The following is a 22628-nucleotide window of genomic DNA, read 5'->3' on the forward strand; positions in this document are numbered from 1 at the left end:
GGTGGTCTGAGGCGACGCCATTCATCTGCGAAGGGGGCAGCACGAAGCAATGCCAAGAGGCATATAAATTACTGGGAAGAGCTGTATAACCTTCTGCTGGTGGTCTGAGGTAAGACCAATAAGCTGAAAGGGGGGTGGCACCCAGCAGTGCCGAGAGGGCTATGAAGGGCCACGAAGAGGTGCACAGCGTTCTGCTGGTGGTCTGAGGCGAGTCCATTCAGCTGATAAGGGGGCGGCATGCAGCAGTGTCAGGTGGGCTATAAAGGTCTGCAAAGAAGTGCACAACCCTCTGCTGGTGGTCTGAGGTGAGGCCAGTCATCTGATAAGGGGCCCGCACCCAGCAGTGCTATAAAGTACGGGGAAGAGCTGTACAGCCTTGTGCGGGTGGTCCGAGGTGAGGCCAATAAGCTGATAAGGGGATGGCACTCAACAGTGCTGGGAGGGTTCTAAAGGGCTTTAAAGGTCTGCAGAGAGGTGCACAGCCTTCTGCTGGTGGTCTGTGGTGAGGCCAAGTAACTGATAAGGGGCTGGCACAAAGCAGTGCTGAAAACCTGTAAAGTGCTGTGAAGAGGTGCACAAACTTCTGCTGGTGGTCTGAGGCGAGGCCAATCAGCTGATAAGGGGGTGACACCCAGCAGTGCTGGGAGGGCTCTAAAGGGCTACGAAGAGGTGCACAACCTTCTTTTGGTGGTCTGAGGCAAGGCCGATCAGGAGGTAACAGGGCGGCACGCAGCAGTGCCAAGAGGGCTACAAAGGGCTATAAAGTACTGTGAAGAGGTGCACAGCCTTCTTCTGATTGTCTGAGGTGAGGCCAATAAGCTGGTGGGGGACTGGCACGCAGCAGTGCCGAGAGGGCTATAAAGGGCTGTGAAGAGGTACACAGCCTTGTGTGGGTGGTCTGAGGCGAGGCCAAACAGCTGGTAGGAGGGTGGCATGCAGCAGTGCTGGGAGGGCTATAAAGGGCTGCGAAGAGGTGCACAACCTTCTGCTGGTGGTCTGAGACGAGGCCAAATATCTCATAAGGGGGCAGCACCAAGCAGTGCTGAGAGGGCTGTAAAGTGCTGTGAAGAGGTGCACAACCTTCTGCTGGTGGTCTGAGGCGAGGCCAATCAGCTGATAAGGGGGTGACACCCAGCAGTGCTGAGAGTGCTGTAAAGTGCTTCGAAGATCTGCACAGCCTTCTTTTGGTGGTCTGAGGCGAGTCCATTCATCTGATAAGAGGGTGCCACCCAGCAGTGCTGGGCGGGCTATAAAGATCTGTGAAGAGGTGTGCAACCTTCTGCTGGTGGTCTGAGGCAAGGCCAATTATCAGATAAGGGGGTGGCACCCAGCAGTGCCAAGAGGGCTATAAAAGGCTGCGAAGAGGTGCACAGCCTTCTTCTGGTAGTCTGAGGCCAGGCCAATCAGGTGATAAAGGGCCAGCACCCAGCAGTGTTGAGAGGGCTATAAAGGTCTGCAGAGAGGTTGCACAGCCTTCTGCTGATGGTCTGAGGAGAGGCCATTCAGCTGATAAGGGGGCAGCATGCAGCAGTGCTGGGAGGGCTATAAAGGGCTGCAAAGAGATGCACAGCCTTCTGCTGGTCGTGTGAGGTGAGGCCTATCAGCCTATAAGGGGGCTGTACCGAGTACTGCCGCATGGGTTTTGATGGGAGACTTTCTGGAAGAAAATGCATATGTGAGCAAACCTGACTATTCAGTTTTAACCAGAGTGAGCTAAGGGCCTTGAGGTTGCTGAAGGAGCAGTTATGTGCAAAAGATAAGGGAATTGGCAGTAGTAGAGAAGAATAACAGGCTGGGAAATCATCTTATATAAAACACATAAAGAGTTGTATTTAACCCTTTAGATTATTCACTGTGGCATACCAAAAATGTGTTGTACCTATTGGCAAAATGCTTCTATTATGTTATTAGCCTGCCTGTGTATAAAAGGGCTACTGCTGCTCTCAATGAACAGCAATAGTTGGATTACATTAATCTGTGTGTTGTCCACTGTTCTCCCGCAGGCTGTAAAGGGCTGCGAAGAGCTGCGAAGAGCTACACAACCTTCTGCTGGTGGTCCAGATGATCTTTAAGGTCCCTTCATTCTCAAACCATTCTGACTGTATGATTTTGTGAATGGTTCACTACACTGTTGTGTGTATTAAAGATTTGTTCCAGACTTTTGGAAATTAAACTATTGGGTAAATATGGAAGTTATTTCTGAGTCTAAAGGAATTCCGAAATTTAGAAAATGTGTTTTTAATTTTTAATTTGTCTTACAAAATTAAACAAAACAAACAACAAAAAGAACTAGAAAAAAGGTTTGAATTATTACCATTGGAAATATACTATACAGTACTCATCCCAAAAAGTTCAGTTTACTTTTGTCATGTCTAGGCAATATATGCCAGTAAAAATTTCCATTACTTACAGAGAGAAGTAATCAAATATACCTGATAATTTTACGAGTCCAAAATGTTGTGTACTTTGTTAATTCAGGAGTGCATACCAAGCTTATTGAACTGGATGCTGTTCTGTATATTGCATTTGTATGAAGATTGTTTATTGGGAAATGAATGCAGAAAGTACACTGCACATCACTTATATACTGGGATGTGCTTTTTCTTTCCTTTAGTTCTTACTAAGTTTAAAGACCTTTTTTGGGAAGGCATAGCTAGTTACATTGTAAGTCTTTTTAAGGTACATGATATTCAGAGTGTGAGGGGACATTTTTTTTTCTCCCTCCCCATAAAGAAAACAGTATGGAAAAAATTACATGTTGTTTTCAAGATTCTCCCTAGAGTACTTATCAATCTATGGAGGTATTTGATCCGGAGTGTCATCTCCTTCAGAAATTAGAAGCCTCATTTGTGTTTCCTCCCAGATTAAATGAACTGTGATAAGACAATGATGTTTTCTTCTTCTGGCAAAAAATGTAATTCAGCCTAGGTAGTATTATGCACAGATTTATTTATTTATTTTCAGCAATTGCATCAGAAGAAGTAGTTCTTCAACAAATATGCATGCTTAGATGATAAGGTGATATATGCTTTAAAAATATCTGCTTTAGGTGGTATCAGGGAAAAAAAAAAAAAGAGCTGAAGCAAGGGAGAGTTTAGCAAAATATTTCTTATTTACCCTGTGGATACTTTTAAAAACATATCTATTTGGCTTCAGAGTGTTCCAATGCCATTTCAGCATCCTCAGTTGGATTATTATTAATAGAGGAAATAAATTAACTGACTAATATTTTATCTCACTTCTAAGAGCAATCAAGCAATTCGGTTGCTCGTCATGCAGTAGTGCATACAAACTTTCAGAGTAAATAAATACGTGCCATGGTTTAAGCCCAGCCAGCAACTAAGCCCCATGTAGCTGCTTGCTTACTCCCCCCACAGTGGGATGGAGGAGAGAATTAAGAGTGAAAATGAGCAAACTCATGGGTAAAAGTGACAAAACTCATGGGTTGAGATTAATACAGTTTAATGGGTAAAATGAAAGTCGTGTGTGCAAGGAAAGCCAAACAAGGAATTCTTTCACTCCTTCCCATTACTTGGCAGGTGTCCAGTCATCTCCAGGCAAGCAGGACTCTGTTAGACAAACACCATTGCTCTGAACTCACCCCCCCTTTCCCTCTTCTTCCAGCTTTATACTCGGAGCATGACATCATATGGTCTGGAATACCCCTTTGGTTGGTTGTGATCAGCTATCCCAGCTGTCTCCTTCCAGCTTCTTGTGCACACCCAGCCAGCTCACAGGTGGGATGGTGTGAGGAGTAGGAAAGGCCTTGACTCAGTGTAAGCTCTGCTCAGCATTAACAAAAATGTCTCTGTGTTATCAAGACTTTCCAGCACAAATCCAAAACTTAGCCTCATACTAGCTACTATGAAGAAAATTTAGTCTATCCTAACCCAAAACCAGCACAGCACTGGTCTTGATAAACAGGACAATTTACTTATAAAATGCAAATGCATATGCACAGATTTCCTTACAGTATGTTCAAATAGGTGGGTTTTTTTTAAGGGATTGCTGTTTGACATTAATTATTGGCCTCATTTCCCAGTAAACAACAGGTTTAGATTGGTAGTCATATATTAAGCATAAATTGAATCGAAGTAAGTTAAAGGCTGTAGTATCATAAACCACTAAAAAATACTGCATGACCTGATAATAGCAGTGTAATTGTGATGTGGAAAGGCTACAAAGAATTTTATTTTATGCCTAATCAGGCTGCACCTGATAAAAGTCTTGTTCTTGAAGGAGTTACAAAGGAATGGGAGGGAATATGTGGAATTAGACTATGGAATGAGAACTGCAAATAGTGGAAACATAGATTTTCCTCATAAAAAAGAATAGAGGATGCATTCGTGTTAAAAAATATTCCTGATTTCTCTTCCAGTTAGTCTGGGCTCGTAAAATAGAATGGGAAGTGTTTTACCATTTTTATTACAGTGTTGTTCTATAAAGAAACAATGTTTCCATCTGTGTATTTGTGTGGGTGTAACTGAGATGCATAAAACCTTAAGTGCTATTACTGACAGAATCTGTACTGTTCTTTTAGCCATTCTCTACACAAACGGCCTCTGAGGATCTGTTCTACCAACAAAAAACTTCTTATATTTGGGGTCTCACTTTGGAACTTTTTAGAATTCGGAGCAGCAAAGCAAGATCATGGAGACCAGGATACATTAAGAAGGTGCATCAGATCACAAAAATATCTGTTTTACCTTATAGCCAAGCATCAGTAACTTGTTGTTGCCAAGTGAGTGCAGTAATTTCCATAATTATGCAGTTAAAATTGTCTGCATGATGAAGGCATTTGATTAATTTGAAGATCTTATGTTTTATGTGATGAGAGAGGGAGGAACTCCATGCAGTTAGTGTTACATTCAAGACTGTAGGGAAACTTGATAGCTGATTTATCATAAAGACAAAAGACCTCACTGAACTAGCAAATGATCAAGCAACTTTCATTATTGCAGCTTTTGTTATTACAATCACTAACAGTGTTAGGCATTGTATTATTGACAGAATATGAATCTCCGTTGGTCAGTGCCTCTATAATAATAGCCATAGTGATTTATTTCTGTAGCACATAACTAGGTGAAAATGCTTCTCAAAACAGATGGATAAGAGATTATGCCTATTCTTAGGGCTATGAAATGTCTCAATGATTCCATGTGGTATTAGAAGCGTAAGGTAGATGTAAGCCAGCAGTGGCTTTATCCTGACTTACTGTCATTTTAATATTGGTATTATCAAGAATGGAATAAACCACAAGGTTTAGTTGGCTAGCTTCTTGTAACATCTGCAAAATGGGTTGGTCTAAACACGAACCTTATTAGCACTATATATCAGCTCAAGAGAAAGCATATAGAATATTGGAAAGCATATAGAATATTGGAAAGTATAGACAGCTACATAGGTGTGTGTGGAAACTAAATGGGAGCACAGATTTTGTCTTTTTTTTTTTTTTTTTTTTTCTTCCCCTATTGTTCTTTCTGGTTTACTCCCAGGGAGCAATACTCTCAAGAGATGACATGCTACTTGGTGTTCATTGGGATATTTTTAGATGAATTGATTTTTCCAGGAATAGGGTCCTTCTTCAGGCAAGTACCTGTACTGTAGTATCTGTAATGAAACATTCAGACTGTTCACTCTTCAGATTTATTGTATGACTTACTTTCCGCTCACTCCTTAAAATTCATCTTGTGGGAGTCAGGAAGTTAATCAAAATACAATTCAAAATATAAGTGGTGACTTGAAAATCATTTTATAGTTACTGATTTTCTATTGTAGAGGTAGTTAGGTCTGCCTAATGATAGGTTATACTGCAGATAATATGGAGGTTGATTGGCAACTCTGATGCAAGGCTGAACTTCCAGGAAGTCTCTGAGGACAAAACAAGCACATCTTAGGGAATAAACATATCCCTTCATTGAAAACAATTGCATCCATTTCATAACTTTTACAATTTTCATACATGGAAAGATAATTAGAAACTACACTTTCTGTTTTTTTAAGGCAAAAACCATTTCAAAAAGCATTTTATCCACAGGAACCAGTAAAGGATCAGTTGTACTATGAAAAGTTAATACAACTGCAGAAGTGGTCAAATAAGCTCCTTGTCTGTGGGCACATTTTGTCCTCTGCTCTTGATTCAAGGATGGTGCTTTACATGAGCTCCTAGTAAGAGATCTGCACAGGTGATTAATCCAAGTGCCTTGATGGTATCCAAGGCAGTAGGATAGTTTTTTAAAAAGAGCTATGGATAGCCATCACACTATATACATACTATACATATACATAGTATATACATTTCCAGGGATGTTTTTCAATATACTTAAAATAAAATTAAATTAAAAAAAACAAAGAGAAACACAAAAACCACTAACACCCAAACAAGAAAAACCAAAAAAAACCCCAACTCATTAAATAAGCACAAAAAATACTGAATCAAAGAAAATAATTTAGAGTCTACCTTGCAAAACAGAAGCAATGGGACAAAAAGAGGGTGATAAAAGGATCAGAATACTATTAATCCCAATACATTTCAGTTGCTACTTTTTGAAATTTATTTTGAAAGTTATTTGAAAGAAATTTTTGATGGCCTTTTAATCTTCTGTTTTTACTTCTGTGAGTAAAAGCAACAGATGCCTGGAAACAATCATTTACCTGAGCCTCATGGGAAAGATGGGTGAGGGAGGAAGAGAAAGGCAAATGATAGTTCAGCATATTGGCTTTTCCCAGTTGTGTCTGAAGTGACCCATTCTCCATCTGATTCTGAAAGACGAAAAGAGAAGAATATGTCAAAAGTTCAGATATGAAATATATAGTTTATAGATAGTGATTCTTTGACCTTGGAATCAGAGGTCAAATGCACATTCTGACCACCTACTTTATAAGTAGATGACAACATGCTAGCAACTAAGTTATGTAACAGTGCATTAGAAAATAGCTCAAAGAAGCAGCCCTTCTATTTCTTAACTTATAATGCATTATTTATTGGAGAAGCCTGATGGACTGTAAGCAATAAATATTTTATGGAGAGTAGAAATTATCTTTTTTTGCAAACTATGTAGAATGAATCAAGATCAATCCTTGACTGTAGACTGTACAGGATACTGAAATTAAAACAGTATGTTGTACAAATGTGTTTTTTTCGATCGGTATTTCCATTCATTACTGCTGGTTTTAGCCTAAAGAATAAAATCTTACTTTCACTTTCTCAGTCACCCTTTCTTTATGGTTTTAGATAGTTGTCTGTACTATCTTAATTTACATCCACCACAGCTACTACAAAAATATCACCAAAAGATTTTCAAAATAAATTATTAACACACAGTTTTTTGACCTCCACATTCAGTATGTTCAGTCCTGAGAAACTGATATTTTACTAAGAGGCAAGATTCTGGTGTGATGCTCTAAACTGTTATAAGTTCTTCCTGAAGAAGAATAGAAAAAGAAATAATTATGGAGTCACTCCCTTGTCAGGTCAATGGAAGCTGCAGGTTTGAATTCAGTTACTTAAAGATACCCAGTGCCCTCTAAGAGGCACTAGGTTATCATGAAAAAACATACATTTGAAGCTGGAAGTTTCAACACAACTACAGGAGACTGTTGGCCTTCTGGTAACAGCTTTAAGGAGACATCTCAAGTAGCACACAAAAGCACTGGATGTGTATGTTTATAGACAACTAAATTCCACACACATTGTCTCCCTAGTACTTTTTACCTTCTACGTGAAACTCCAGTGCTTCAGTTCCCCTTTTAAGGGTGACAAACATATTTATGTAATTCTGAAAATCCAGGTTCACTTTCTGGATATGTTCAAGGTACCTAAATATTTTTTAATATTTCTTTCTGAACTCAGAAGTTCACCAGGTGCTTTAAACATTTCAGCACCCTAGCTCCTGTCTGCTGCTGTTGCATTTGTGGCACACAATAAAGTTCAAAGTTCAGTGTTTCAGTGCAAAATTCGTAGATCTGAGTATAAAGTTAACGAGAGCATCATTTTCAGATCTGTTTGTATAAAGGTGTAAGTCCTATCACTGTCCCTCATTTCTTTTTTCCTTTTTCTGGGTAGATTTTTGGAAATTACTCATTGTGTCTAGGTTTCTAGAATCTTAAGAAACAGAGAAGAGGTTTGGTTTTGCTAGGTGAGAGGTTTGGACAGCTGCAAATGCTGGTGGATATTGGTGGCTATTTGCAAAGTCTGTCTGAAAAAAGCTAAAGCAGAGGACTTGGAGGAGTGTAAAGAATTGGGTAATGTGAATTCTCAGCTGAGATACTGATCTTCTGAGGCAGGAAAGGTGGTGATTATTGGATAAATTAAATCTGGGAAAGACTGTCACTGTGTGGTAGTACTACTTAGATGTCACCAGACAAATGGGCTTCTTGAGAGCATGTGACACACAAGGCCAGCTAAAAAATGGGATGAAACATGAAAATAATTAGTTGTTGGGTAGCAGCATAAGAATAATGAATATGAAATGAGACGAAAATGGATGAGAAACTAAACAATGCTTTCAGGGATGATAGCCTATTAGTTAAGATTTCTAATTCAAGATGATATGGAAAGGGAATAACAATATTATAGGAGGAAAACAGGAAAATGGGAACTGAACTGCTCTCTATTCATTATCTTCAAAGAAGCATATCTTTATTTAATAAAGTTGCAACAGTTTTAAAACATTCTCTGTTTTGCAATTGTTACCAAATGGTTCTCCTAATGAATAGAAGCCTAACCCATTACAAACTTCTCTGGTACATATATAAATCCATATTATAGCATACAATGGAGTGTATAATAAAGGTAATAATAATCAGATCATGGAAGCAAGGAATTTGCATGTAGAATTTAGATTTCTTTAACATGATACATTGTCTGTAATTTCCTGCAAGATCTATCTGAACATCTCTGATGAAACTGTGATTGTAGTTTGCTAAGAAAAGCATCATTTAAATCTACAATTACTGCAATTGCATAAGGCAATTCACAACCCATAAGTAAAATCAAATAATTTAAAGAAGTCATAGACCCCTGAGAAGCTTCAATATCCAACAGCAGCAAATCTCTTTTATAGCTGATTTTGATAATGATTATGTAAGCCATCGACTTGGGTAGAGAAAGACCTTACATTTTCCTTTAGTCTCACACAATGGATTCTGATATAAAGTGGAAGCAAATAAGGCAGTCTATAATTTGATTACTTAAAAAAAATAAATTAATCAGTAATTATGGTATGAAGTAACAACTTGATTTGGCAGGAGCCAGATTTTCCACTGCTGTTGATATTGCAGCTGTGCTACTCTTTTGTGCATGTCGCTTTGTATTAATTTGGGAGCAAATGAGGTCAGAAGAAAGTGCTTCTATTGCTGTCAAGTTTTGCAATTACTGTAGCTGCTGGGGAAAATTATTATTATTCTCTCTTTTCTTGCTCTGGGGCAGACAAAAAGTCTTAATCAGTTCATAATCTTTCTTTGCCAGTGTGTAGTTAAGTACATGAACTGACCAACCCTATGCTGAGTTCCTAGAACCTGCTGCTTGCTTCCAACAGCCATCTCTCTTGTGAACCATCATAGCTTTTGCACCATTTGTCTGTTTACCTTTTGAACTTTTACAGCTTGTCTTTTATACTATTGACTTCTACAAGATTATAATGTGCCTCTGCACTTCGTCTGCACATTGGATGAAAATTCTATTATTTTTTTTTTAAATGGTTTGCTGATAATTCACAGACCTTCAGAACATTACACAAATACTTATAATCTTCAGTAAGTCCCTCTGAGGTAGATGTATGTATTATTAAACATCTTTAACTGCATGATTACAAGATACTTTAATAATGCAAAACTGTCTGACAATTGCATAAGGTTGTTTCTTGTGCACCTGAAGATTGTTTCAGATATTGTTTAACATTTAACCAAATGACTTCTTTGTTGCTTTCAAAAGCAAAAGTAAAAATATCCAACATGCTTTCCCAAAAACTAGAGAATATGCTTTATTGAGATGAAAGGTTTTTTACTGAATCTGTCCAAGGAAAATGTCATTGGGTCAAATGGAATTTTTTTCTTCTGGAAGGCTCACTAAAATCTCTGCTGTTGCTGGTATTTGTTACTGGTATCTCAAACTGCATTTATAAATGTGCAGCTGTTATCCGTAAAGTTAGTTAAGATCTAACTGAGTAGTTACAGGATAATATTTTCAATCGAATAACCAGAAGCAAAAAAATAGTTTTAAACTTTAATTATATTCCTCTACTTAGTTTTTTTCTGACAAACAATAATTAGTTCTTACCAAGTTCAGCAGTTTCCTAGACATGAAACCTTTTCTCCACTGGAGGATCTGCACATTTAAAACTGGAAATAGGGAGCTAAGTATTTGGTAAATTTTGATTAGGGAGATCAACCCCTCTATACCTTGTAATTGCAGAGAAGGAAAGAGGATTCTTAAGGCATTTTTCCTATGGAAATTGGACTGGATGACTACATGGGCATTTATGTAAAGACATTTTTGCCTACTGAGATCTGAATTAAAGCAAAAAAGACTCGCTTTGAAGGTTTTCAAAATGTATGCCCAAATATCACTGTTGCAATGAAAATATAGACTTCATTTAACCAGTAGGATGACAGCTAGCACCGTTTGTAGGAACTATTTGTATGTGTATGGATGCACTAAGGTAGGCATATGAAGAATTTTCAGCAGTCACTGCTTTCTCCACCCACACAAAGATCTATTTATTTAAGTAAGTGCTGGATCCTTCTGTCCTCTTTGACTAAACAGCTCTTCTGAAGACTGAGATAAGCCAAACCACTCATATTATCTAAAACTAAGTAAAATAGTACATGTTAAAGTAATTTAAAAACCCAGTGGAGTGTTACTGAAAAGATTAGCACGTCTCCCACTAAAAACAATTATCTACCAGTTCAGGGACAGAGAGAAGACTGTATCTTCCTTGAGAACAACTGACCCTACTTACCTGAAAGAACCTGCTAAAATATATGTTGGCCAGTTAGACATTAGAGAAATGAGGATTTTTGTAACTTGGCTGGAGAGAAATGAATAAGGAGTGGACACACACAGGTCTCAAAAGCTTGGAAAGGAAATCTTCTGAAGGCATGGCAGGCAACTGGGAAGGCAGCGTTTAATGCAGTCATCAGAGTCCTAGGATAAGGACTGACTGCAAACTTTCAGGGAAGTTTGTTTTCAAGAAATTGTTCTCAAATCTCTTGTTGGTCTGTCTCAACTAGGACAGTCAAGTTTTCTCCCTTTAAAATGTAACATAATCTAATTTGTATTCTAATAAAATCTAGGCATTAAAGATTCATAGAGCCTTTGCTGTGCTTGCTTTCAGAAGGAGCTGCTGGCAGCTCAGTCTATACATTTGATCTATATATAAACCAAAATCCTTTAGGGTAGAAGTTACAGCTTCTCTGTGTGATTATGATTATTAATCTTCCCCAGCAGTAACAGTATATAGAAACATTAGAAATGTCACTGTGAAAGACATAATTTCTGTCCCTGTCTCAGATAATGGAGTTTCTTTATTACCTTAAAATTCTTAGGTGCAGTACACCGTCAGTAATCAGAAAAGTCTCTGAAGTAACTTAGCCTGGAATAAAATCAGCAGTTTGATCATCCAGATGAAATTATTTAAATAGTGATGCTTTCACTGTGGGAAACAAGATTGAGTTGAGAAAATAGTAAGACAGATACTTTTTGTTTCTTGTCCATTAAGTCAAATCTTTCATTGACAAGACCGTTAATTAGTCTATTCCTACGTTTCACTCTCTTGCTACAGATTTAGCATAAATTATATTAATTCACCCATTTAATGATCAGACTTGCATTATGAATACAGGTATAGACATCACCAAATTGACTTTTCTCATATGCTTGCTTCTGCAGCTTTTTATAAATATTATGAAATATTGTAACTGTTGGTTTGGAATCTGTGCATGTAATCAATTTAGAACTTCTCACGGAAGATATTTTTTGTTTTGCTGGAACATGTTTGTATTTTTCTGTATATGCCTAGAATATTATATTACTGCTGTGAGTAGTGTTAAGAAATTGGTGCCTGCAAGATGTCAGAAATCATCAGAAGGACTATGGTCTCCACAATAATTTTTGTAGCAAAATACAGGTCTCATGTGCTCCTTATGTATGTTTTTCAGGCACTAGAAATCAGGACATGTATTTTAGCAAAAAGTATAATGAAATGATCTACACATCCTTGCAAAGTGATTTCTGCCATGCTTTGCAGCAGACATGCACTTACTGCAAATTATGCTTCATCAACAAATACGGAAGAGTAGATGTTAAAAGCAATGGCATTCCTTAAAGCTTTTCAAGAGTAACATGTCAGTTCCTAGTGCATGTGCTATAATTTCTCTAAATGTTTAGAGAGAAAGAAACAGCAGACTTAATACAGATTACCATTGCAAATGAAGTGAACACAGATTCAAAGGACTTCATTTAAAAAAAGGAAAAAATAAGCCCACAAAAAAAAACCCAAAACAATCAAACAACCCAGCATCCCAAACACTTAAAACATTTAATTTGGGCAGTTAAATTCTGTTGTTCATATGATTTTTGTGTTTAATTGATCTAATGGTTCCAGTACTGAGAAATGTGAATCATTCCATTCAGTTTCACTACACTCCCTGCAAATTTATTCATGATGTTGCAAACTTAATGACAAATTGCAAGAGCCTCGTTGAACATCATTGATACAAGTCAAAGGATTAACTGGTTTCACTTGATCCAAAGTTGGACTACTATGATTTAACAAGTGTAAAGAAAAAAGGGAAAACAATGAGATTATAAATTTAAGATTAAAGGGGTTGAACCAAAATCTGCATATCTGGATAGGCAATCCTTGCTTCCTAGATTTTGGCTTGCATTTTGGTGATTCAGACGCACCAGATTTTTGGTGGCAATTCTATTCCTGCAAAACCCAATAAAGGTTGAAAAAGATTTATTTTTTTTTTAATAACCACAAATATAGAAGCTGTTTGAAAAGGGCTATTGTATTTATTGCCCTTATAGGAAATCTGAGTCATGAGGTATTAAGGTCACTTTGAGTATGATTGCAGACTAGATTTGCAGTGAAGCTAGAAAGGGAATCAAAGGTCCTCTGTTCCTTGATCAGTATCTTGTTTATTGGAGCACAGCCTTTTATCTGTGTTCTTTCCACATGGGAAATTATTTAGGTGCATTAAGACTTTCTTGTATTGTGTGCATCATGTTACTCCTTCAACCTTTGGGAGTGTGGAATGTGTTGACTCTTTCCAATGTCCTTATATTTTGCCTGCTGTGATAGTAGTGAAAGCAGAGAAGCATTGATTTATTTTCCCCCTTGACCAACAAAAGGGAATGAGTTATGCTGTATAATTTTAACAATCACTGCCAGAAGTCATAGCCAATATCACAACCCCTTCACCTTTATTACCTTCCAGAAAAGTCAGAATGTAGGAAAACTCATTTGCATTCATGGATTTGAATTCTTAAAGTGTAACCAGAAAGCTTGACTACTGTAACTAGTGGAGTACTCCAGGAATCAGTGCTGGGTCCAGTCCTGTTCAGTATCTTTATTAATGCCCTTGATGATGTGACAATGTCTTCTCAGCAAGTTTGCTGATGACACAAAACTGGGAGGACTGGCTGATTCACCCAAAGGCTGTGCAACTATTCAGCCAGATTTGGACAGACTGGAGAGGTGGGCCAAGAGGAACCTAATGAGGTTCAACCAGAACAAGTGCAGAGTCTTGCACCTGAGAAGGAATAAAAAATGCACAAGTACAGTACAGGTTAGGAGACAATCTGCTAGAGAGTAGCTCCATGGAGAAGGACCTTGGAGGCCTGGTGGACAACAAGTTATCCATGGGACAGCAATGTGCCCTTGGGGCCAAGAAGGCCAATGGTATCCTGGGGTGCTTTAGGAGGGGTGTAATGAGCAGATCAAAGGAGGTTCTCCTCCCCTTCTACTCTGTCCTAGTGAGACCTCACCTGGAGTATCGCGTCCAGTTCTGGGCTCCGCAGTTCAAGAGGGACAGGGATTTACTTGAGAGAGTACAATGGAGCGCTACAAGGATGATGAAGGGACTGGAACACCTGTCTTAGAAAGGCTGAGAAACCTGGGGCTTTTTAGTCTGGAGAGGAGAAGACTGAGAGGGGAGCTAATTAATTTGTATAAATACATGAGGGCTGGGTGTCAAGCAGGAAGTGACAACCTCTTCTCACTTGTGCCCTGTGATAGGACAAGGGACAATTGATCCAAGATAGAGCACAGGAACTTCCACCTCAACATGAGGGAGAATTTCATTACTGTGAGGGTTACAGAGCCCTGGAACAGGCACTCCAGGCAGGTTGTGGAGTCTCCTTCTCTGGAGACTTTCAAGACCCATCTGGATGTATTTCTGAGTGAACTGCCCTTGTTTTGTTCCTCCTTTGGCAGGAGGATTGGAATCGATCTTCAGAAGTCCCTTCCAACCCCTGACATTCTGTGATTCTGTGATAAGTACAGAACCTCAGTACAGGACCAGGTAGAAATGCAAAGTGCACGAGCCAGTCAGTCTCTAGTCCTTAAAGAGTTTCTGAAAGCATTATCCTATATAACTGGAATACTATATGTTCTGGAATATATCTATTCCAGAATTCTCTAAGTACACAGTGCCAATTCTTTAGGATTTTACGGTGTTATTTACTATATCTACTAATCTTCTGAGGAAAAGGAGAGCAGGAAGACATCTGGCACACTGAGTCTGACTCACAAAGTGTTGTATCCTATACAATGACCACAGCCAAAATACTTCCTTATCTAAAGGAAAGTACTAAAATTTGAAAGTAAAGAAAGAAATTTGATTGCAAAGTCTTCTCAGAAACTGAATAGAAGCTGCACTATGAATTTTCCCTTAGCTTTAGCACTAGGAGTGTGCCTGCTGACCCACAGTGGGCAGAGGCCTGGGCTGGAAGACTCCCAGCATCAGACATGCTTCTTATTACAGACTTGTGCTTCCCCACGTGTAAAGGTGGGGTTAAGGGGTTAAGGGTGGGATTAAGGACTGAAGCATAGAGGCTGGACCCCAGGGACTGTGTATCTTTAATACAGCACTTTTTCACCAGACTTTATGCCCTCTTCCTGTTGGGAGAAGGAGAAATGAGACTCGGCTTTACAGCTGGAGTGGCAATATCAACTGGGAATACTCTTGCTTCTCACTTCAGTCTAACCCCCAAAAATTATTCTCTATTCTTCTGGTTTTAGGAAACAGTAGTCAACAGCTGCAAGGCAGCTTTCCAAACTTGTTTGAAATGTCCAGCTCACTTGTCACTTTGGTAAGGAGGGATGATATGCATGAAATGCAAGATCTGACAGAGCATTCAGGCTATTTAACACTGTGAAGACTAACCAAGTTACAAACTGAGGATCAAAACAAATTTAAATACGTAGTAATAAATATGTAGTAACCTAACATGCTACAATTTACGTATAATTTAAATATTATTGACAATCAATATAAGAACACAGGGGCTTCAGCAGGATGGATAGGATCAAGGCATTATTACAAAAAGGTGTTTGCTCATGTCCTTCTCAAGACAGCATAGACACAGCCAAGGGGGGAGAGGCTGGGCAATGAGATGATGAGTGAGGGGGAAGAGGGTGGGTGAGGAAATAATTCAGATTTCCTTACATGCATAAAATGTCCCCACACTCTTAATTCAGAGTGGAGAATGCCTCCAAGTACTGTCCTTAGCACAAACAGAAATGGTAAAGCTCAGAGCTTTACAGTATAGATGTGTGCACTGTGGGGATGAAAGAGACTCTGGGAAATTCCTGGTCATTGGACAGAGGGAAGAAGAACATAATAACATATGTTAACATAATTGTTTAATTTAATATAATTTAATATTAACATATGTTTAACATAATTGTTCCGGAAGTATTTTATGATATGAAGGTTTTCTTTTTGAATACTAAATTTTGGATTAAGATTCATTCTAGTGTCACCAGTAAAAGCTACTGTCAGGCAACAGGGTTTTTTTTCCACATTCTCTGAATTCTTAAGAAACAATTGTCAGTACAGTAGAAGTCTTGTCTGCGAGATTTTAAATGAATACCCCATGACATCTGGCAGCATGTATTTTGTGAAAAAGCAAGAAAGTGATAGACACATCCAAACTAGCAGCTGAATTCTTTAGGACTCTCTCTGCTTATTCTGTCCATATGTATAAATAGTTCTCCTGCCTTAGCAGTCTCCTTTCTGTGCTTACCCCCCCAAAAAAAAAATACAAGCAAAAACCTTGGACTGCATATTGTTTACAATGCCAGGGAAAAAAATCCAGTCTTAAAAAAATTAGTAATTTCTGAAAGAAAATTAACTTCTTTGAAGTTCTTTGAGCATTTTAAATTAAAAAATTAAATCTCAGGAGGTGATTTTAAGGAAAAAAAATTCTCATCCACTGTTCAGGATGGGGCATAATTTAGCACCACTTGGTTTTATTTCAGTGAAATATTACTTCAGTGCTTTAAGTCCTCTCAGTAAAATTCACAAAGTTTATTAAAAATACATCATACTTTTCCCCATGGGAGATTCTAAAAGCTTCTAAGGGTCATAAGAATTTTCTTTCTCACTCCTTATTCTATTAGCACAGTGAGTTCCCTGAGGAAATAAGAATGAAAACTTGGTTTATAAAGCTAGGTAGCAGGTAAAGTTAATTTAGAGGACTTTTTTTCCCTATTTAACCTAATGGAGACATTAAAATTTTAAATATCTTTTATGATTTCTCCTTAATAAAAGACTCTGATTCTGTCCATATAATTTCAGATTTTATGATTTTATGAATTCATTAGTGTGCATCTTTGTTTGCATTCAAAAGTATTTGAAATGTAATGGAATTCTCTCTATTGGAGGATAAGAAATAATTGGACAAAATTAGAAAAAATATATTTTCATTTCTATCAATATAAAAAATAAAAGGACTTCAGTTAAAAGAAGCAGGTAGTGACAGTGAAAGAACAGCTGCTTCTGTTTACTTTAATTAACACAGTTGGAACAGCCAATGGGTAATTTAAGAATAATTAGTTTTGAAAGTGGTTTAATCGCTATTTTGATTACCAATAATTGAATACAGGGATTCTAAAAAGGAAACTGGAAATTGCATTTCCATCTAATACCTTTCATTTTAGCTCCTAAACTAAGAAAGCTCTCAAAACTTGTTTCTTCACAGATTATTATTGGTGATTATGTTATCTGTTAAAATGACTGATCTTATTTCTGATTATTCTAATAATATTTTTTCATTAAAATATATAATTAATTAAAATTAATCTCTAAAAAAATAAGTAAGTAGCTAATACTCAATATTTTTTACTTTTTTTAAAAAATTAACTGATTTTTACAGAGAAATAAATTTTGCTTATAACTTTTTCTATCCTAGACAGTCACAGGTATAATGTACAACGAAAGGTGAAAGTTAAGGCCAAATCTATAGCTAGAAAGTTTCCCATTTCTTATATATTATCTATTTCACTGCAATTGATATACTTTCAATTTTACACACAAAGTTCTATAAATAAGAGTTGGACTCTACTTATTTTTTCTTTGAACTTTTTTGTGTTGTGAACCACTTCCTCTCCCTGCTTTCAGACTAAAATGGGAGAGGAGAGACACAGGGAATTTGAGGCATTGGGGAAGAGCAAGGTCTTTCATGTCCCTCAGACATCTCAGAGGTATCTTGAACATCTGGGAGCCTTCTTGATGTCTGTGTGTTTTGGAGGCAAAGTACATGAGGCAGATGAGACAGAGCAAATCTAAAACATCAGACAGGGACTAAACATCTAAATTACTCTGCCAGGTGTATGATTGACCCTCAGAGGCCTATCCGATTCCTGAATTCCACCAAAAAATAGCTTGGATTCACCATGTTGTCTTGTTTATGAAGTCAGCAGCAAGATTCCAAAAGAGAATCAAAACAATATTCTCATTAACAGTCTTTTAGAAGCTTTTTCTCTAAATGTAATAAATTATGTAAACAGTGAAGCATAGGAATGACAGCATTATAAAACATTTTACCAGTTCATTTCTTTTCAGCAGAGAAAGTCAAGCCTGACTGGTCAGCCTTAGGTTCTGTTTTCTGATTTATCCAAATTCTGTTCTAAAGCTAGTGGATAGTAGTCAGCTTATCACACTTAGTTTGATTTACCTTTTTGTTTCCCAATAGTGAGAAAAATCATTAGCCTAAAGCTATGCTTCATGTTAAAAGAGAGACTTTTTAACCATAAACTGATTAATTTTTTTAGTTATAAATATGTATATAATCATATTGCCTTCAGAGATTGTTCAATTTTGTGTTCTCAGAAAGTAATTTAGGGATATAACTATGAAGCTGCTATTCCTGTTATTCTGTAAATATGGTACCAGAACATGTATATGGATTGCATTTCATGTCACTCTAATTACCTGAAGGGCTTGGTGTATTATAGAATCAGAGAATTCTTTAGGTTGGGAAAGACCTTTAAAATTACATAGTCCAACTGCTAGGCTAGTACACTAAACTGTGTCCCTGAGTGCCACATCTTCATGTCTTTTAAATTTTAAAATACCTCCAGCGATGGTGACTCCACCGCTTCCCTGGGCAGCTTTTTCCAGTGCCTGAGAGCCCTTTCAATTAAAACTTTTTTTCCTAATATCCAATCTAAACCTCCTCTGACACAACTTCAGGACATTTCCTCTTGTCCTATGACTTATTACTTGGAAAAAGAGACCGACACCCACCTCATGACAGACTCCTTTCGAGAGTGATAAGGGCTCCCCTCAGCCTCCTTTTCTCTAGGCAAAGCACTCCCAGTTCCCTCAGATGCTTCTCAAACAACCTATATCATACCCTAGACCCTGCATTAGCTTTGTTGACCTTCTCTGGACTGCCTCCAGCACCTTGATGTCTTTCTTGCAGTGAGGAGCCCAAAACTGAACACAGCATTTGAGTTGTGGCCTCACCAGTGCCAGTACTGATATTTATTTTTTATGCATATTCTTTTTTTTAACAAGGTAATGAAGGGAATAATTCAGCACTGGATATGTTTAACTATAAACATCATTAAATATTGCTGAATATTACTTTGGGTTTGAGAATTATAGTTCTACACTATCATGGAAAAATGTATCTGCTGTATTACAGCAGCTACCTTTAAGATTCAGTGCATTGTGAAAAAATGTATTATGATAATTTTTGCTGGAATATGAGAAGCTTTGAGTATTAAGAATGTTTAGTCATGTTCCCATTCTTTAATTAGGAACCCACTGTACTAAGTGCATGCTGAAATGAAAAGGAGATACAAGAAAGTACTTACAGTTCTCTCCAGCAAACCGAAGCAGCCCCTTGTTCTCTCAGCCTGGATGCTCCTGAGCTTGCAGGCAGCTGTGGATCAGCCCTGAAGTGAGTCTCTAAAGAATTCTAGAGAAAAGTAAATCTGAAATCCACATTTGGGTGGACCAAATTCAACCTGTGCTTTCTGTGTGCAAGTTCTGTAACTTAAAGCTACCTTGTAAGAACCAGTGAATCTAAAAGCCTGTGTGGGATTTAGGCTGAGTTTGACAAAAGATGTTTAACTCAGTGTTGTATGTTCCTGCCACAGCAGCAGGGACTCTAAGGGGCAAAAGCAGTGCTACATGACTGCCCACCACAATCCCCATCTTCCTTTTTGGACCCCATGACTAGTTTAAGCTTCTACGTGTCTTTCAAGGTAATGAAGATGCCTTATGGAGTTTAGCATTCAATGATTGCTGAAAGTATGTGACTTACTATTGAGTTCTGTAAGGTTTAAATATATCTCACATAAAAGCCTGTTACACCATACAGCCTTTTCTAGTGCAAGGTGATTAGACATCAAGTTTCCAGACCCTTAGCCCCACACTCAATTGTCTAGCTAAGTTAACATGTCTTGATATATGCAGTAGATTCTGAAATACCGATCTGCAAGATTCAATGTTTAAATGTCATGTGAAACTGTGAATTACTCAGAATGTGAAAATTCTCATTAGAAATATCATCAGCAATTAGAGTAATAGTCCGTGTCTAAAAATGCTTACAGAAAAGAATTAACTTAGTTATATCACAAGTTTTATTTAACAAATGTTAGCTGATAATTTTAACAGCCTGCACTGAGAAACTGATACTGTAGTAGCATTCTTTATTAGTATAGTAAGACATAAAAGAGTTTGGGAGTTCTGAGCTTTACCATGCAGGCAATGTGCCTGTGTGTAATAAAAGGCAGTCACTCTGTTGAATAGCTTGTCAAATCATGAAATGAGGTGTAACCTGGGAGCATAGTAAGACAAGCTATGGTAAGAACCACCATATTTCTCCTTCTAAGTGGCTGAAGTGAAATAGAAGTAACATTTTATGCTGGCTTTATGTTCCCTAATGTTCTTCTTAAGTAGCTTTGCAGACCCTAAGTAGGCCATGTGTCCCAGGAGTAAAAGCACTGAAGAGATGATGGCATTTTCACAAAGTGAAGTGGGAATAAGCTTTATTCAACCAAATGAAGTCTAAAAAATGAAGTAAAATTTCATCTTTTTGCTAGAGGTCTTCAGCCTAGTGCAGTGGTAAGCTGGGCTCAACTTGGGAACTCTTTTCTAAGGTGTGTGTAGATCTTATGACTTCATTATCAGAGAAAAATATAGCAGTGTGGAAATAAAGTAATGAGCAATCCTTTGTACTGTTTGACTGATACAGATAGACTCTGGCTGCCACTTGCAGGTACCATGATGCAGACACATTCAAAAACTCTCCTAAAAGGGTAATTCAGGAGCATAAGCATACTCATTGCTAATTTGGGAGTCTCCTCTAAGGCATAAAAGTCAGTAGAGAAGAGAACTTGTAGCAAGACAAACCTCTTTTAGGAAACAGCACTTCAAGGTCCAACTAGGTGTTCCAGCAGAGACTCACAAGCAATGCCGAAGCCTATGGGTCTCAAAGTTGACTAGCCCAGATCAGTGCTGTTTCTCCAAGAGCAACTAGCCTCTCTCCTGGCTAGCTTAGGACTGAGCTGGGCCTGTGTCTTAGGCCTCACCTTTTATTGGCCCCCTGGTCCTGCTCATGCGCAGTGGGGGCCCACCCTAATTAGGCACAGGTGGGCTTAACACAAGCTCACGCCCACTCCCTGGCAATTAGTGGCACCTGGTTGTCTCATTTCACTACACAACTATCTGCATTCGTACTATACTTACACTAGGCTTCCTAAACCAAATCTAGAATTTTCTACAAATTTTAACTTTTAGTATTGTAAAAGTAAGTGCTAGTAGCATTTTTAAAGTAGTCATTGTCTTTTTTCTGGTATATTTTGCCCAATTTAATGGTATTACAAACCTACAACTTTCCCAGCTGAGTGATACTACATTGCTAAGATCCAACCATCATTTTGACTAATGCAGGTAATCAGAGCTAGTCTAGTGGTCCAAGACTACTAGATGTGTCCTGTATTTCTTTGTCACTTATATCATGCTTCTGTCTCTAATTAACTGTTTTACAGGACTTCAGAAAAATAGACTAAATACTCAAGTAAGACTATGAGCAGTTGAAAAACAACAAAATGAAAACCAGAGAGGAAGAAAGAAAAAGGGGAAGGAGGAAAGACAATGTACTCCACTGCTTATAGCAAGAACAAAAAACCCCAATCTGTCTGCCTTTGAACTCCCTTCACTGAGGAATTTGAAGCAGTAAAGTGTAACAGCCAAATGTAATATTTACTATATGACTTGAAGTGGCTAAAATGAAAATCTTGCCATAATTTTAGTGAACTGCTAAGCTGAGAAGGGTCTTTCAAAGTCGTTGTGTTTACTAAGCTAAAGCACTGCTGTATGTTAGCTCTGTTTTGTATCAATTGAATTTATATCATTTGGCATTATTTTCCAGGGAGACCCATATCAGATGTAGCTTGACTCATAAATATTTAAATAGATAGATTTCAAGTGCTGACATCATTTGGGAACTTTGTAATTTTAATTGGTATTATTTTGCTTCATCCAATTGACCCTTTTAGGAGTTATCTTCTACTTTTTCTAGATCAGTGTAAAATAACCTTAAAATCATGTATAGAACCACTACGGAAGTCCTTCTTATTTCATACTAGCACAGCACTAAATTCTGATAACCGTGTTCCTCTGTAACAGATTACATCACATGTTAAATTCAGTATTAAAAAAAAAAAAAGTTTCAGGGTTTATAATTAGAGTATAATTGCTTCAGTGCACTCCTGTCTAAAAATGTATTTGCCTTTAGGGATGCGCAGGGCTATATATCTAGTCTAAAAATTTCTCTTTTCTCATAATTGGATATCCTGCAGCTTAAACCACAGTACATTTTATATTAACTTTTCCTAAGCTAGAAGGCACTATGGACATGTGTGACAGAAGCATATTTCTTCTGGTTTAGATGAGGCCCTTTGCTTTTGCTGAACACTGAAGATAACTGCTAGCTTGGTTTGATATTAAAATTGAAAAATGCATGTGAAACCTGGAATAAGGGCCTTCTCAGGTAGAAAGGTCTAAATGGGTTCTGAACACTGTGATAACATTTCTCTATTAAAGAGCAAATAGTTTTGAAGCTGTGCAGTTCATAGCATTTTGAATTATAAACATCAGAT

The sequence above is a fragment of the Calypte anna genome, chromosome 3, assembly GCF_003957555.1.
Source record: "Calypte anna isolate BGI_N300 chromosome 3, bCalAnn1_v1.p, whole genome shotgun sequence".
NCBI classification, from domain to species: Eukaryota; Metazoa; Chordata; class Aves; order Apodiformes; family Trochilidae; genus Calypte; species Calypte anna.